Raw genomic sequence first — 14341 nt, forward strand, 5'->3', positions numbered from 1 at the left:
TGAGCCCGGCTGGTGGGTTTGAGCCCAGCTCACGCTCGAGCGCCAGGCGACACCCTGGGCTGCCACCAGGCGCGGCTCTATGCCCATTGCAGAGCCTGGCCAGACGGGCTGGCAAGGGTCCCCTCTGGGCCAGGCTGGGAGGCCTAAAACTGAGACCGGCTGTGGCCTGAGCGGGTGATGAAGGAGAGCGGGCACTGACCAGGGACCCGGAGGCCGCGGGCGGCCCTCTCACCCCGCACCCGGGCGGGCAGATGCGAGGCCCTGTCCCCCAGGGTGCCCTCCCCACAGCCCCTCGGGAGCACTGCCCTCCGTCACGGCCCACTGTCTGCCCCTCCGGTCACCCCTCCTGAGTCTCAGCTCCTGCCTCTGGGAAATGCGGTCCCCATCCCTGCCTCCCAGGGCACAGGTCTTGGCGCCCCCGGGAGCATCGGGCTGCTCTGGCCTCGGGGGAAGTGACGGGGGACAGAGCCAGGGAGGGTGATGGGCCTGCACACAGGCCAGGGCCCGAGGACCCCTGGGGCAGGCTGGCCTCTGGGCACCAGCTGGGGGCTGCCCAGGCCGCCCCTCACCTGCCTCCTCCAGGCGTCCTCTGTGGTCCTCTGGGCCTTCCCTCCGCAGCATCCAGGACCGTCTCCGGGACACGCGGGCAGCCCATGAACACCAGGTCTCCTCGCCAGCCCTGCGCAGGGAGGAGCCACCCTGGGACCCCATCTCCACATCAGCTGCGTAGCCTGGCCCCCCATGACCTGGAGGAAGGGCCGTGTCCCCCCAGCACGTTGCTGGCCTGCGGTGGGACAGGGGCCACATAACTAGCCCAGGCACTTGGCTGTCCAGTCAGGTGCCCTCCCCAGGGCTCCCGGCCTCTTGGGCTTCCCAGGAGGCAAGGCCACATGGCCTCTAGCCCCAGGGTGTCCTCGGCAGGAGGCCACGGGCTTAGGTCCCACCAGGGCTCTCAAGAGTCCTGCTGGGCGGAGAGGAAAGGGCAGCAGAGGACCAGGAGGAGGGAGGAGGGAGGAGGGAGAAGGGAGGAGCGTGGGGCTCCCACCGGCTGACCTGGGCCTGGGGTCTCTGCAGGGGAGACAGGCGAACCCTGGGGTGGATGGAAGCTGGCCCAGGCTGGATCCCACCAGCAGCCAGGTCCACTCTGCCCCCCGGCCACCCAGAGGCTGCCCTGAGTGCCCACCCTGACAGGCCCATTTTGTAGCCAAGAGCCCTGTGTCCCCTTGGGGCTTCCTGAGCACCCTGCAGCTCTCTGTCCCTTACCAGCCACCAGCCATGGCCCCTTCCCAGCCCACTCTGGTCAGCCCAGGCCTCCCCCAGATCCTAGAGACAGCAGGACCGGAGCCCAGCAGAGCCCTGCACCCCCACCAAGATTCCCAAGCTGGCCTGGGTCTCTGTCACCAGAAGGTGCTGGGGTGCTCCCTAAGGAAGCAGAAGCAGGCAAAAGGAACCTGGCCTCGGCCACCATGGTGAAGTCACGGCCAGCACCAGGTCCCAATAGCCCCAAGGAACCCCTTCGGAAGAAAGGAGCCGCCAACCCCACCACCCACTCCCTCCCTTTCTGTGAGGTGGGGACAGCCCCTGTGCAGATCCTAAAGCAAGGGGGCAATCAACCGCCACCCGACCCTAGCCTCCCTCTTCTTGCTTCCGTAGAGGGACAGCCTGGCCAGCGTGGGTGGAGGGCAGGGAGTCCTGGCGGCGGGCTCAGGCAGGCTGCTTCTCTGCCTGGGGTGGCCACACTCTGTCCCTTAGGAGGTGGAAGCCTAAGGAGCAAGAGGCTCCAGCACAGTAAGAGGAGTGTGCCGATGGCTACTATTGGGAGAAGGTTCTGGGCCACACAGAGTGGGGGAGCGGGCACGCAGCCAGTCAACCACGCAGAGAGAAGGAGCCTGTGCCCCTAGTGGACCCCAGGCGCCAGGCCTGGGATGTTGCTGACCAGCTCAGTCACAGATAGTCACTCAGGGCCTCACACCTGGGCGGGCAACTGGGCCCCTCTCCCACAGGAAGCAAGGACCTTGGAGGGAACACAGGCTGCGTCTTCAGAAGGCAAAGGGACGTGTCAATGGGCAGCAAGTGGCTGGGCTCAAGGGCTCTGCACCGGAGCCCTCGGGGCCTCAGGTTACCTGCATTCCCACCCCTGTCTGTCCAGCACAGGAAGCCTCCCGTGGGCTCATCAGGTGTGAGTCTGAGGTTGGAGGAAAGATCTGGAAACTGAGGCTCAGAGAGGTGGGTCCCGGGCAAGGCAGGAACCAGCGAGGGCCTGTAGCACCTGGCCAGTGGCCTCTGCAGGGCGGGCTCATCCCTTGGGGAGTCTAGGACCCCCACTACTGGAGCAGGTCTCACGCCCGAGACCAAGGACCAGCCCGGGGCCCGCGGGCGGCTGGCACTCTCCTCCCAGGAGCCTCACAGGTCATCGGTGAGGACAGGCCCCTTGTCACTCTTAGGAGAAGACAGGTGACTTGTGCAAGGTCCCAAGCGAGAGAGCGGCGGTCCTGTGGCCGGCCAGCCCCCGGCACACAGACCCGGCGGCCCAGAGCCCTGCCTGGCTCGCGGGCGCCGGGCCCACCTCTGCCTGGCTGCTGGAGTCAACTAACCGGGTCAGCCGGTTCTCCTGCCGCCGGACAGACGGACCCAGGACAGCGGGGTGGGCTTGGCCAGAGGATCCAGGCTTCCCCGAGGGGAGACGCGCCAGAGCCAGGCCGGGAGTGAGGAGGCTCGAGGCCACAGGACGAGGGCAGGGCCGGCCGGCAGCTGGGGACGGACAGCCGAGGCCCGTCTTCCCTCGCCGCGGCTCCCGGCCGAGCGAGGATCCCGGCCCAGCCTTCCCTACAGCCCAGGCGCCTGGCTCCCAGGACCCACGGCCTGGCCAGCAGCACGGGCCCCTGAGGCTGAGGACAGAGGAGCCTGGAGCCTCTCTCCTCGCTTAGGGAAGCAGCGGGGATCATGGCCAAACTCAGGGTGACCAGCAAGGACAAGGCAGGCCTGGCCTGGGACTAGCCCTCCTCAGCTGCAGGGCCCTGGGACTCTCACGCCGTCACCCTCTGGGGGGAACAGGCTCGGGGATAACACCTCCTGTCTGTCCCCAGGGCTGCTGGACGCTGGAGGAGCAAGAGCGTGAGAAAGCGTCCACCGCCCATGGCTGTGAAAACCAAGGGGTCATCAGGAGGAGCGCGACTCCGTGCCCAGGGGGTGCCTTGTCCCAGAGCCCAGAACCAGGCAGCAGCCCAGCAGGACCAAGATGGATCTCCTGCAAGGCCTGCACCCCAAGTGGGCACTGTCCCTGGGCTGACCCTCTCTGCGAGGATGCGGGGCTGGACAGGGCTGCTCCCTCCACCTCCGGGACCCTCCAGCCCAGACCAGGCACAGCCTGGGAGTCTGGATGCAAGCCGGCTCTGCCCCTTTCAGCTGGGACCTTGGACAACCGCAGCTCCTGGACCCTCAGTTCCTCATCTGTAAAACAGGCTGGGAGCTCTGCCGGGGGCCGCTGGGGGCCGCCCCGGGACTGGACGCCACGGCTCACGCACACATCCCACGCCCCCACCCGGCTCCTGCCAGCGCAGCCCAGGTTGGGCAGGAGGAAGTTTCTGGCTTCCCAGAAAATCTGCCACAACAACTGGGAAGGCACCCGGGCTGGAACCGAGCCATGGGGGAGGATCCGGTTACAGAGAGAGCGGGTGGGCTGGGGCGGGGAGTTCTCAGAGCCCAGGGGAGCCGCCTCCCTGCTGCCCTCCCGGGGTCTTGGGGCAGGTACAGGGTCAGGGAAGACAGGCCTGCAGGGAGAAGGCGGGGCCTGGGGCACAGGGTCCCAAGTTCCAGTGGGACCTCTCCTGCCGCCTTCCAGGGTAGCCTCGGACGCAGCAGGTGCCGTCAGACCTCAGTTTTTCCTTTCTGTAAAATGGGGGTGGTGATCATCATCTCTTCCTGCTGCTCATTAAGTTTCCATATGTATGAAGCCCACAGTGGAGAAGGAGTGGGAGGTGGTGGGTCAGGGAGGGGGTGGTGAGCTCGGGCCTCACCGGATGAGTGCCCACTCTGGGCAGCACCAGGAGCCGGAATTCAACACAAGCCCACCCCTCCCTCCTTCCACTACCCTGCTGGTTCTCAAAGTGCGGTACTGCAGTCCCGCCGGATCAAGTGTTAGGAATGTTCCTTTTCAACCAGGAACAGGGGTGCACACCTGGAATCCCAGCAACCCAGGAGGCTGAGGCAGGAGGATGGTAAATTGAAGACCAGCCTCTACAACTTAGCAAGACTGTCTCAAAATAAAATAAAAAGGTGTAGCTCGGTCTAGAGTGCCCCTGGATTCAGTCTCTACTATGGGAAAAAAGAAAGAGAAAGGGAAGAAAGGAGGAAGGGAAGAAGGATGGGTAAAGGAAAGAAATGAACATTCTTGGTGGGGCCCCAAGCCAAGAGAACCAGCCGCTCTGGGGGTGAGGCTTTGAGGGACCCTCCAAGTGCGTCTTGCACAAGTCATTTTGAGAACCACGGCAGTAAGTACCACGTCCACCTCCTACTCCAGAGACACTTCCTCCCACGGCCTCGTCTCCCTGGTTTCCATAAGGCTGTTTGGAAAGGAGTCACGGCAGGGATGGGAAATTAAATAGTAAAGAGATCCCATAATTAGTTAATGGTATCGTAGGTGCCAGAGAGGACGGAGGAGAGTCAAAAGTCAGACCGTAATTGCGCTGGCGTTCTCCCGCTGTCCGTCCCTTTGGCTCACTGAGCACACCCGAGCCCGCGCCTCCCCCTGGGCGGCCAACTAGCCTCTGGGTTGGCCAAGCCTCCCGTCGTGGGGCTGGGGCTACAGCTGGGGGTGTTTTTATGTGCATGGAGGAGAGGGCTCTTGAGACTGGTCCTGAGACGTTGAGTTTAAAGACCACCCAGCCGGGAAGCCACTTCTAAGAATGCACTTCGTGAGCTCAGGAGATTTAAGCACAAAGTAAGTGAAAGGACAGGTGGTCACTATAGCAATGTGGATGCTAATGAAAAATTCAGATGGCCTGCCTTGCGAGCCGGCGACACTCTGGCAAGTCACAGGAAGCTCCTGTGCTCTGATGATCTGGAGTTGGGAAGCTCACTGTGGAAGACGATTGAGTCACACGGGACCCTTGTCCCTGTGCCCCACACAGTAAGCCGGGCAAGGGGCTCACTTGGTAGGATCCCAATTTGGAGTGTGTGCACTTTTTTTTTTTAAGCCAAAACACCAAACCGCCAGCAGTGGTTACCTCTGGGTGGTTATTTCCTCCCATGTGTCTGGTTTTCACCCTACAAATTTTTTCACAAAAACTTTCCTCCACAATTAGAAAGTTTGGGGGGTTTTTGGGTGGCCATTTGGTTCAGATGAAGATGAACCTTTTTTTAAAAGTTGACAAGAAATATCTGTTTCCTGTGTTGGAGTCGCTGGCCTGAGGCCCCCTGCTCTGAGAGCTGGAACCATCTGGAAGCACCCACATTCTACATGGCCCGGACAAGCACGATCGGAAGGATAAGGGGAATCTGAAGCAAGCTATCAGTGTTATCTCATTTAATCCTCATGGTAACCAAAGCTCGGGGAGGCTGAAAACCTGCCCGCAGGTGAGTGGACACCGGGAGGTAGAGCTGGCCAGTACCGAGGTCTGGTTGACCTTGACGTCAATGCCCGAGAGGCTGGAGGAGCCCCCCGCTGTAGTGACAACCCCAGGGTTTCCCTCCATGCCGCTTACACAAAGTTTGAGAATCGCAGCTCAATGCTACTCTGTCTCCCGACAAAAGAGAAGCCTGCTGGTCACCCTGCCAGGCAGGGGAGAGGACACAGAGAAAGGGGATCCCGGGCTTTGGGGCTGACACTAAATGCAGAAGACACATCCTTTCTGCCCCAGTTACTCTGTGTTCAGAGAGGCCAGGGGTGAGGGAGATAGGCTGTCTACCTGTGGGAGGGTGACCCAAAGCCTGGACACCCACTCGCCTGCTGCATGACTTCAGAGAAGTCGATCCTCCCCTGCTGGGTTTCTATCTCCTCTACAAATGACAATTTACACAGTCCACTGCAACCACCTTGGGACGATCCATCTCCTAAGAGTGATGGGAGAGGATCTTCCTCTGCAGCGGTGCGCCTTCTAATTATGATTATTATCACTGCAACAAACCAACGTTTATGGCGTGCCGACGGCGCACCAGGCACCACTCAAAGGACTCGTGTGAGTGCGGCTGGGGACGCCCGCTCCTCCCTGCGTTTGACGCCTGGCCAGGGACCTCTACCAGGGAAAGGCCTCCAGTCTCGCTCCGCCCCCTTCTCCGCTCCCCGCCCCAGACCCCACAGTGGCGTATCTGATTGGTTCCTGGGAGATGCCCCTCTGGGCGAGCTCAGCCAGTCACCTCTCGCCTCTCCCAGGGCCAGGGTGCCTGCAGAGAGCCTGCGATCCGCGGTTCCCGCTCCTGTCCCCTGGTCCCGCGTGGAAGCAGGCTCTTGTCCAGCCGGGGAACTCTGCCAGTCCAGCGAACTCTGCCAGTTCTAGGTCAGAGAGGAAGCCCTGGGGCCCCGGATCTAAAGCCACATTTCTGGTAGGACTTCTAAGTCATGAGCTTCCTTTTGGCGCTCCATCTTCAACTGCATTTAGTTCACTGAACCCTCCCGAAGCCCCCGAGGTGTTTGCATCCTCCCTGTTTCTCAGATGAGAACGCTGAGGCTCAGAGAGGCTACCAGCCGGTTCATTCCAGCTACTGTTGAACTGCTTTCCGAACACCACCCAGCGCCCAGGGTGGGTCCCCGCCTGCAGAGCTGGATTACCCTCCCTCCATATCTGACTCTGCCCTCCCAGCTGGAGTGGCCTGGACACTCCCTACAGTTTCTGAGGCTCAACGCACTGATAATTTGCTTCCGACCAACACTCTCCCCTGCCTTTGAGAAGATAGGATTTATTAGCAACGAAACCTCAATGTGATTCAAGTTCACATAACACGTTGTTTACATATGTAAAAATATTTTTATAGCTTTATTGTATGAATTTTTTTTCTTGAATATAAAAACTACACCAGCTCACTGCAGAAGATTCAGAAAATTGGGAAAAGAAAGGATAATCATCTCTAATCTACCCTCTGTAAGTGTAGGTGGTGACACCTGTAGGGGACCTACCCACATTCTGGCCTTGTTGAGTGGGGAGCAGCTCTGCGACCTGTGTTTGCAGTGCCTCCCTGGGACCTGCCAACCTCCTGTGTCCCAGCCTGCTGCAGTGCAGGGGACAGGACAGGCACCCAGAAGACCTTTTGCTGGGGAAAAATCCTTGCAGCTGCCCAACACTGCCTCACTGGCAAAAGCCACGTGGAACAGGACAGGTGGAACAGGACGGTAGTTATGGTAGTTATGGTAGTTAAGGTTCTGCAATTCGAGAAGGGTGGAAACTTGCCCCAGGTCACATGGATGGGCTGGGACCTGAACCCAGGTGTCTGGTCCCCAGACCCAAGCTAGCCCCTACTCCAAAGCCTTAAATCCTGCTTCCTATTAATAACAAGTTTCAAAATCCACAGGTAGGCACTTACTGGGTCCAGGCACTGTCCTAGATGTGGCACAAAGAGTAGCTCCTGTATCCACGCCAAGCAGCCCCGTGAGGCATGGACGGCGCCCCTGGGTGCCCGTGGGGTCTCAAGTCGCTTATAAAAAATGGCATAATATTTGCATATAACCTACACCCATCTCAATACACTTTAAATCATCTCCACACTACTCACAATTCCTGCCAGGACATAGATGCTGTGTAAACCGTTGTTACACTGTTTTGTTCAACAACATGACAACTTTAAAAAGTCTACATGTTTGGAATAGACAGCAGTTTGTTCCCTGATATTTCTGATCTGTAGCTGGTTGAACCTGCAGATGGGGATCCTGTGGATAACGGGTGCTCGATCTGACACAGAGCGGCTGAGACACTTGCCCAAGGCCAGGCCCCGCTGCCCAGTAGCCACAGTGGAACCACCTCCAGGAGTTTGGTCTGAGGTCTGTGATCTCCCCGGGACCCCGGAAGGCTCTGGAACACTCACTGAGGAGAGAGGCAGCAGCCCGGGGGCCTCGCCCGCTTCCCCCAGCCAAGGGCACTGGGCAGCTCCACAGCAGAGCAGGACATGAACAGGCTTCCTCACGCCAGCCTTCGGCACCATGTCCATCCCTCTGCAGTGGCCCTGACAGCCCAGGCTCCTCCACAGGAAAAGCCAGCGGTGGGCCCCCAAAAGGGCAGGTGCCTCCACAGGAAGCCAAGAAGTCAGAGGAGAGGGTGCACCCCAGAGCTGCCTCCAGGAGCCTGCGTGGACCGTGCCCAAGTGGGCACCTTCCCCTCCCAGCCCATGCCCACGGGCGGCAGCACCACCCACAAATTGCTGACCTGAGGATGCCTTCGCTGGCTGAGTCAGGGTTCACAGCAGGCCACGGGCCCCCCACGGGGCTGGGCTAGGGAAGTCAGGCTGTTCCCCTCTCTGCAGGGTAAAGGCCAGGCAGCAGAAGGGAGGCAGAGGGCCTGGCCAGGGTGACGGGGGCCAAGCAGCTGCTCCCGGTGCCTGGGACCAGGTTCCAGGTGTAGGGGGGACAGCAGAGGGCAAGGCAGGGGCACCGGGTCCTGCTTCCTGGCTCCCCAGCTAGCTCCTGAGTGCCTGCCGGGTGCCAAGCCTCACGCCAGGAGTCCAGGCTACAGTCCCTGCCCAGAAGGCCTCCCAGAAGCCAAGGCCTCCATACACCAAGACCAGCAAGACAGGGTGAGAGTGCCCGCGTGGGCACGCACGGGGAGGGGAGGGAAAGCGGTCCTCCTGCCAGCCAGCGACGTCCAGACTGACCCCCTCCCGAACCAGCCGCCCTGGAAGAGCTAGGGCGTGTGGCACAGATGGACAGGATGGATGTTGGAGAGGCAGAGACGGCACAGAAGCTACCCTGAGGACCGTCGCGGGGACCTGAGGAGCAGCGAGGTACCAGCCAGCCTGGTGCAGAGTAACGGCCGCTCTCGTTTATTGAGCAATCACTACGTGACGAGCAGAAAGTGCTGGGTACGACAGTGGCTTCTGCGTCAGCCTCATGACGTTCCATGAGGACACTGCCATCGGCCCCAAATTACAGATTCAGACATCGAAGCTCAGAGTCCCACAGCCAGGGACGGGGACTCAGGATTCTAGCTGGAAGGTGGCACTGCACCACCCTGCTTCCCCTCCCTATGCAACTCAGAGAGAAGGCAGGGGCTTCAGGAAGGGGCCGGGATGGAAGAGCAGGGAGGCAGGACAAGTGTGTCCCAGGAGAGTTGCCCGGCCCTGCTCTGTGCTGGGACTTAGCATATGTGTGTGTGCATATGTATGCACAGGTGTATATTCACACATGGGCCCCACGTTGTAAGGGAAAGATGCCAGGTTCTAGAACCCCCTGAAAACCAAGTAAAGAATAGGCCATCAACAGTATAGGGAAGGGAAGCCCAGAGAGGGAAAGGAACTTATCTAAGGTCACACAGCATACAAAGAGCAGAGTTGGAACTAATTGCAAGATCAGAATCCAGGCCTCCTTGCTCCCCTCGGCTGCTGCTCCATGTCAGCACAGAGTGAATCAGATGCAGACAGGAAACCACCACGACTAGGGGAATCCCGGGGTGAATGGGCAAGGAGTCAGCCCCGAGAGATGTCAGTTGGCTCTCAGCGGTGCTGGGTCTGTGGCTGGCTGCCTCTTTGCAGGGAGCCCGGGGGCCAAGAGGAGGGAGCAGCACACCACCCAGCCTGTTTACCTCTGGGCTGCCCCTCCAAGCTCCTCAGGCCCAGGCTCAGGGGAGGGGGACTGGTGGGCAGGACAGTCCCTGCTGGGATGAAACGCTCCCCCAGCTTGGCCTGTCCCTCTCACACAGGGGCCTGGGCAAGAGACCTGGACTTTCCCACCTCTCACCAGAGCCAGCTGCTGGCTGTTTGAAGCTCGTGATTAAAGCACAACTTCCATAGGAGAGAGGAAGCCGGGCCAGGGCCAAGGCCAAGGCCAAAACAGGGGTGCCAACAGATCCCAGATGCTCCTGACTTAAGGAAGGCCCAGGGCTGCGGTTTGCTCAGACGTGTCTGGTCCTCAGCAGACTGGATGGTCCCCGGGGGCAGAGATGGCCAACAGGACTTCCTACTCTAGTCTGAGGCCTCCAGAGAGGGCCGCCCCTGCTCGGCTGAGACTTCAGGGTCCCAAGGGAACCAAGCCCCTGTCCCCTCCCAAGGACAGCACAGGCTGACCGGTGAGCTCTGCCCTCTGGACTAGGTGAGGAGACCCGCAGCTGCTTCTTTGCACCCACTGGGACCTTAACCACCAGCCCGCTGCCCTGGGCCTGGCCCGGACGCCTCTCCTTCATGGTGAACAAGGGGCCTCCGTGGGTGGCTCCCTGCTGTGGCTGGGACCCCACCCACCCAATTCAGCTACCTTGCTGAGCCCCTGCCGAGCACCCTGGCTGGGCAGGGCGAGGAGCAGAAAGAAGTGCAGGCATGCTGGACTTTTCTATCCCCTCGGCCAGAGGCAAACGGGGCTGAGCCACGTGGGGCCGCTGCCCAGGCCCCTCGGTCCCCATCACCCTAGCCATCGGTTCTCTATCCCTTCACCCCGCGCATCTGCCACAGATGCCCTTCCCACGGTGCCACCCACTACGTCACGCGGGAGACTTCAGCGGCCCCCACTGTCTACAGCTTGAATCTGAACTTCTCACCTTGGCATTCAGGGCCCTCCAGGCGCCCAGCCTACCCGCCAGTCCTGCTCGCACCCCACAGTTCCAGGCTTCAACAGACTGATCAACCCAGCAGCTCCTGAGGAACCAGAACGGGTGACCTTGCATTTGATATGACCTTCTTTCCTGCCCAGTGCACCATCTGGCCACTCCTCAGGGCCCTGAAGATCCTCTGGCCCTTTCTCTCTGCATCTTGTAAGAGAGGCCGGAAGGCGTGGCTGAGCCTCCCCTGAGGCGGAGGGAGGGGGAGGCGTCCCATCAGATGTCTGCTGGGCCTAATGGCACTGTGGGTCTCCCCCTCCCCACTCAGAGCCCCCTATCCCCGCCACCACCACCAACTCTCACCTCCGGCCACTGAAAGAGGAGTCTGTGCTCCAGGTTGACCTGAGCCCGAGGACCGGGGGGCCCGGGCAGAAAGTACTGCTGAAGTCTCACCCCTGTGCTGGTTCTCAAGTGTCTCACCCCTGCACCCCTCAGCTCCCGAATGCCTCCCCCCGCCCCGCACACACACATAGTCCCCTTCCAGAGTGTGGCCTTCCATTCGTCTCTACTCTGTGGGCCTTCCCAGCGGTTCCACCGCACATAGCTCATCTCCCCAGCAGACACAGGCACCTGATGTGAAGCACCTGCAGTGTCCTCTGGTGTGAGACCCTGCCCAGGCAGACACAGGGCCCTCCTGCCCACACCTCCACCGCAGCCAAGCTCGCAATGGAGTAGCCAGGTCCCAGTCACCAGGACGGCACAGACCCTCACAATCCCATGTGTCCCTGGGTATAAGTGACCTTCTCCAGCAGAGACATGGTGGGAGTGTCAGTAGCTCAGGACGAGGACAGGGCCAGGTCTAGCGAGTCCACCTCTGCCTCCCCTAGCTCTGTCTTAGAGATAGTAGGTGCTCAGTAAATGCGTTTTGGTTTATTTAATCGAACCCAGCAACCTCAAACAATATTACGGAAAACCCAGCCACTCTTTGGTCCAGATGACACAGACACCAACCTCCTAATGAACCAAGTGATGATGGTGGCAGGTGGCAATTACTGGCTCCCACAAGGTCAGGCTCATTTCCCGGCAGAAAACCAGTCCATCACCTGCTCAGCCACCTCTGCAGCTATCCCATAATGAGTCCTGCCTGGGGGCTGGCACCTTGCTAGGCACTGTATACACCTTATCTTGTGCAGTTCTTGCTACTTGGGTTCTGCCATTACTCCCAATTTACATACCAGGAAACTGAAGTTTGAAGTGCAATTCAAGTTGTTTGGTCCCAAAGTCCTTGACCACTAAACTAGGATCCCAGGTAGCAGGCCGAAACAGGGCACACACTACCAGGGACAGAGCCTTTCAGCCCACGCTGGCCGGCCGTGTCACAAGAGCCCCAGGAGCCTGAACTTGCCTCTGGGCACAGGGTTCGGTGGGGTTTTCCCTTCTCTTCCCCATTCACCGCGATAAGAGCGCTGTTGGTAGGGTGGGCTGTGGGACCCGCGGACCAGATCACCTGGAAAAGCCCCGCTGAGTTTCCGACTTGAAGTCTTTGGGGGCCCAGCTCCTCCGCTGAGCTCAGAATTTGGGAGAAGGGAAAGAACGGAAACCCCCTGCTCTGGGTCCCCTTGCCGTGGCTCACGAATTCGAGCCCCATCCGAGGAAGCAGTGTGAACTTTAAAGCAAGTCGCCTGGTTCAATCCCACTTTGCAAGGAGGCAATCTACGACGGAGCAGCGCGATCTGCAAACCCGCGGCTTCACCGCAGGCCCTCACCTTCCGGGGTTCTGGTGAGAACAGGAGACGAATCACCTGGTTCAACTTCCTGCTACCGGACCCGAGAGAGCCAGAGCCCGGCGCAGGGACCGGCTCGGGGCCACCCAGCTGCCGTTGTGCATGGCGGAAACGGAGAACCAGGGGCTTCAGGACGCAGCTAAGGCTTTCTCACCCCCAGCTGCACTGCCCTGTCACTCGGAGAGGCAAGCTGCCGCAGCCGGCTGCGGAAGTGGGGACGAGCACTAACTTGGCCTCTGCTTGTCCGACCGGCCTCCCCAAGCCCCCTTCTCACCTGCTGGCTTCGCTTTTTGCTCCGCGCTACAACAAGTCCCGCGTCGCTCGCGCGCCCCGGTCCGCGTCGGACTGCGCAGCCGGAGCTCAGTCTCTCCTCGGGCCCCCTCCCGAGGCTGTCGGGGAGCGCAGGGGCCCCGGCCAGGCCCCGCCCCGGCCCCGCCCCGGAGGCTCCGCCCGACACGCCCCCTGGCCGCCCTCCGCGAGCCCGCCGGCCCCGCCCCCGGCCCTGCTGGAGGAGAGGCCACGCCCCTTGCCCTGCCCCGTTATGGCCTCCCTCTGGGATCCCGGCCCGTCCCACCTCCAGGTCGCGCAGGGAGTGAGGCCGCCCCGGACTACCTAACGTTCCGCTCCCGTCGGCCTCCCTCACCCTCCTCCGCTGGCGGCCTTCCGAGGGCCTCCCGTCGTCCCCGCTTTCTTCTCCAAGCCCACTCCTGGCCCGCCTGGACGAGGCCACGCCCCCGCGGGTTCTCGGCGCCTCCCTAATCCTGGCCAACTCGGGGCGCTGGCCTGGGGCCCCCACGCTGGCATTCCAGGGCGTCTGTATCCGGGTGCAACCGGGAACAGCGTGGGAGCGGTTTGCGTTCCAAGTCCCGGCCTCTATCAGGAGGCGGCCTGGGCCCAGGCGCTTTGTGAAAATGCTAACAGCCACCATTGATTGAGCTCCTGTCGGGGAGCAGGCTCCATGCCAAGCTGCTGTAAACGAACTAACCCTTGAATTCCCACCACTCATGCCCTACTCAAGTTGCGCCCATTTTACTGATGTGCAACCTGAGGCTTAGAGAAGGGAAGTCATGGTCTTGGCGTCTCATGCTGGAGGCGGTGGTGAGAAGGATCCAGCCCCAAGCCCTGAATCACAGGCTTCATGCTGCCCCAGCTTGCCTGGACTGGCCCCTAGAGAAGTGGCCCGGCCAGCCAGCTGTGGTGGAGCAGGCTGCGGTGAGGGAGGGGGCGGCAGGAGGGGTATGGGCCTGAGCTCTCAACGTGAACTTCCTCCCTTGAGAAGTGGCTTAGAATTAAGGTGGGTTGCAAAGGATCTCCAGGTGGCGGTAGTGCCCTGCCTGCATCCCAGCCCTCTGCACTCCCAGACGCTAGATGACCAGCCTCAGGCAGGTTGCCACGTTAATGACCAGGGCCATTAACCTGTGCAGCTGACAAAGTTCTTTCACCCCATTATCTCATTGGCATCTCACAACAACGCCATTGTGGGCAGGGTGTGACTGCCTGCTGTGCTTGGGTGGAATAGGGCAGGAAGCTGGATCCCAGCCCAGCCCAGTGGCCCTGAAAGCACGGTCTTCGGTCTTCGGACCAGAGACGGGCATCAGTACCTGGGAACTTGTTAGAGATTTATATCTGGAGGCCCATGCCAGTCCTTCTGAATAAGAGACTCTGGAGCAGCTGGTTTTAACAAGGCCTCTGGGTGATTCTGAATCATACTGGAGCTTGAGAAGCACTGTTGAGTGATGGTGAAGAAGCAAGGATCCCCCAGGCCAGGCGGCCTCCCGACAGCTCCTCCAGGCCGAAAGGTACCTAACCTCCCCACAACGGGCCCTGAAAGGGGAACAGGAGCAACACCTGTTCCTGAGGATGGCCACAGCTGACCGAGCCGGAGCACAC

At 60.8% G+C, this 14341-nt stretch overlaps 1 protein-coding gene across 2 annotated transcripts in view; it reads right to left on the minus strand.

Moving 5' to 3' along the window:
* Nucleotides 1–13390, minus strand: part of CD82 (CD82 molecule) — a 37624-nt gene extending 24234 nt beyond the window's left edge. Inside the window, exon 1 of one of the 2 annotated variants that reach the window (XR_013757652.1) lies at nucleotides 12726–13390. The gene's annotated coding sequence lies outside the window, so the exon portion shown is untranslated. The remainder of the gene's footprint in view (nucleotides 1–12725) is intronic. The other variant, XM_079103045.1, reaches the window with a different exon arrangement.
* Between the last annotated feature and the right edge of the window lie 951 nt (nucleotides 13391–14341).

Source organism: Sciurus vulgaris (assembly GCF_902686455.1).
Source record: "Sciurus vulgaris genome assembly, chromosome: 11".
In the NCBI taxonomy this organism is placed as follows: domain Eukaryota; kingdom Metazoa; phylum Chordata; class Mammalia; order Rodentia; family Sciuridae; genus Sciurus; species Sciurus vulgaris.